Raw genomic sequence first — 2574 nt, 5'->3', positions numbered from 1 at the left:
GCCCGCCATCAGTCCATATCCTGCGTAAGATTAATCCACTCTCTATCATCATATCCCACCTCCCTCAAATCCATTTTTATATCATCCTCCCATCTACGTCTCGGCCTCCCCAAAGGTCATTTTCCCTCTGGTCTCCCAACTAACACTCTATGTGCATTTCGCCCATACGTGCTACATGCCCTGCCCATCTCAAACGTCTGGATTTAATGTTCCTAATTATGCCAGGTGAAGAATACAATGCGTGCAGTTCTGTGTTGTGTAACTTTCTCCGTTCTCCTGTAACTTCATCCCTCTTAGCCCCTAAGAATCTTATTCTCAAGTACCCTTAGTCTCTGTTCCTCGCTCAAAGTGAGAGTCCAAGTTTCACAACCATACAGAACAACCGGTAATATAACTGTTTTATAAATTCTAACTTTCAGATTTTTTGACAGCAGACTAGATGACAAAATCTTCTCAACCAAACAATAACACGAATTTCCCATATTTATTATGCGTTTAATTTCCTCCCGAGTGTCATTTATATTTGTTACTGTTACTCCAAGATATTTGAATTTTTCCATCTCTTCGAAGGATAAATCTCCAATTTTTATGTTTCTATTTCGTACAATATTCTGGTCACGAGACATAATCATATACTTTGTCTTTTCGGGATTTACGTCCAAACCTATCGCTTTACTTGCTACAAGTAATAATAATAATAATAATAATAATAATGATAATAATAATAATAATAATAATAATAATAATAATAATAATAATACGAATATTGGTAATAGTACTAATAATATTATTATTTTTGAACGATAATGTGTTTTCCCGTCGTTACAGCAAACTGCCACCACGGTTGAAAGTTGATTTTACTGAATTCAGAGTTACCAACCTAGATAAGTATGTTGTAATATAACAAATAACTGCTGTAAATTTGTAATGAAAACCACTGCCTTCTATGTATGCTACAATCCTCCAATGCATGTAAAGTTCATACGCAAAAGGCATTGTTAATTAATATACATTATACGAAACAAATCATTGCATTTGAAATGTACTGAACTTTATTTAAACAATTCAAACTTCACTTAACAAAAAGAAATAAAAATTATTCCAATTAAACACGAAACATTACAAGTACTTGAATCATTTTATTTCTTCACATTGAAGTTGATGGTGAAATTTGTATGTTGACCAGACTGGTAACCTTCAGTCAGTTGTTCATAGTGTCCAGGCCTACGTACTTTGTATTAAGATTTTAAAAAATAGTATTTTCAAAAAAATACTGTACAATACACGCTATGCTCGTTTTTCAAACTTATCCTCGATTTTGTAAAAAAAACATTTACCAACCTTGTATCGTAATATACCATTATCCATCTTCTGTCTCACTGGTAACAAAACCAGAAACATTTCTTAAAGCCACGACACGTTTGAACTGCGTTGGGGTCCACCCACTTTTCACTTCAGTGGGTTCAAGAGGCCCTTGTTAGGTAGTAGTCGCAGCACCGACGGTTTTTAAATTGTTGAGAGTGAAGCTTTAGTCTCATTGTTCACGCTGAATCACAAGCTGTGTTGCTCTTGATGGTCTAATTATTACCATGCTTCCTAATACATTCGAGATTTGCTGGTTCAAATCCGACTAAATTTATACTTTTCGAATTGTGAATTAAAACGTGAGACTGTGTCAACTTACTTCACCATTTAAATATGTAGGTACAGAACTTCTCATCTTCAATTACTTCATAGCTCATTTCTCGTAACTTAAGTTTTTCAAAGCCGTTTTTCTCATAGTTTCCACATTTTTTTTAGATAAATTCATGAAAATTTTCATACAAATTTATTTCATACTGCAGAAGAAACCCTGACTTAGCAGTGTTTTACCACCTCAAGTTATTTTTTCATTGACTATACACTTTTACTACGTCATACCACTTTTGACCAATAAAACGGTACGAAAGGATGTTTTTCAACCAATCATAGCTGTTTATCGCTACAGTTTTATCACTTCCCTAGCATTTGTTTATTTATTTATTTATTTAATTTATTTATTTTGCTAATAATTTTAACATAAAATATAAATAAACAGAAAAACTTTAGCTCGCGCCTGAAAGAGTAGAACTCTTGCTCAGGGGCGGATTCCTGAATTGAAATTAATAAATATAGCCCTATAATACAATTTGTCTTATGTCTAGTACGCAATAAGAATATGTAAGTTTAGATTACAATTTTTAAATTTTTATAAAATCCATATATAACTTTTTTAATTTAATGCTAGAACTATTAGAATTAACAAGATTAGGATATTTAAATACAAATTTGTTATATATTCTTGGGCCTAAATTACTACTATGATTAAATACTGTAGCAGTGTTGCATTTTGGTTCAAACAATCTTAAAGAATTCGTACCTTTTGTTTCATAACTATGAGAATACAATTCAAAATTATTCCGATTTTTATGTATGAATTTTATTAATACAATATAATAAATTAGTTTGTTTTTGTCACTTTCCTAGCTTTTGTTCTTTGTTTCCAAACATTCTTTACGGTACTATAAACATGCTTTGCTATCGTCATTTGTTTCT

This window comes from Periplaneta americana, chromosome 17, assembly GCF_040183065.1.
Source record: "Periplaneta americana isolate PAMFEO1 chromosome 17, P.americana_PAMFEO1_priV1, whole genome shotgun sequence".
Lineage (NCBI taxonomy): Eukaryota > Metazoa > Arthropoda > Insecta > Blattodea > Blattidae > Periplaneta > Periplaneta americana.
Note: the sequence above shows the minus strand (reverse complement) of the source record.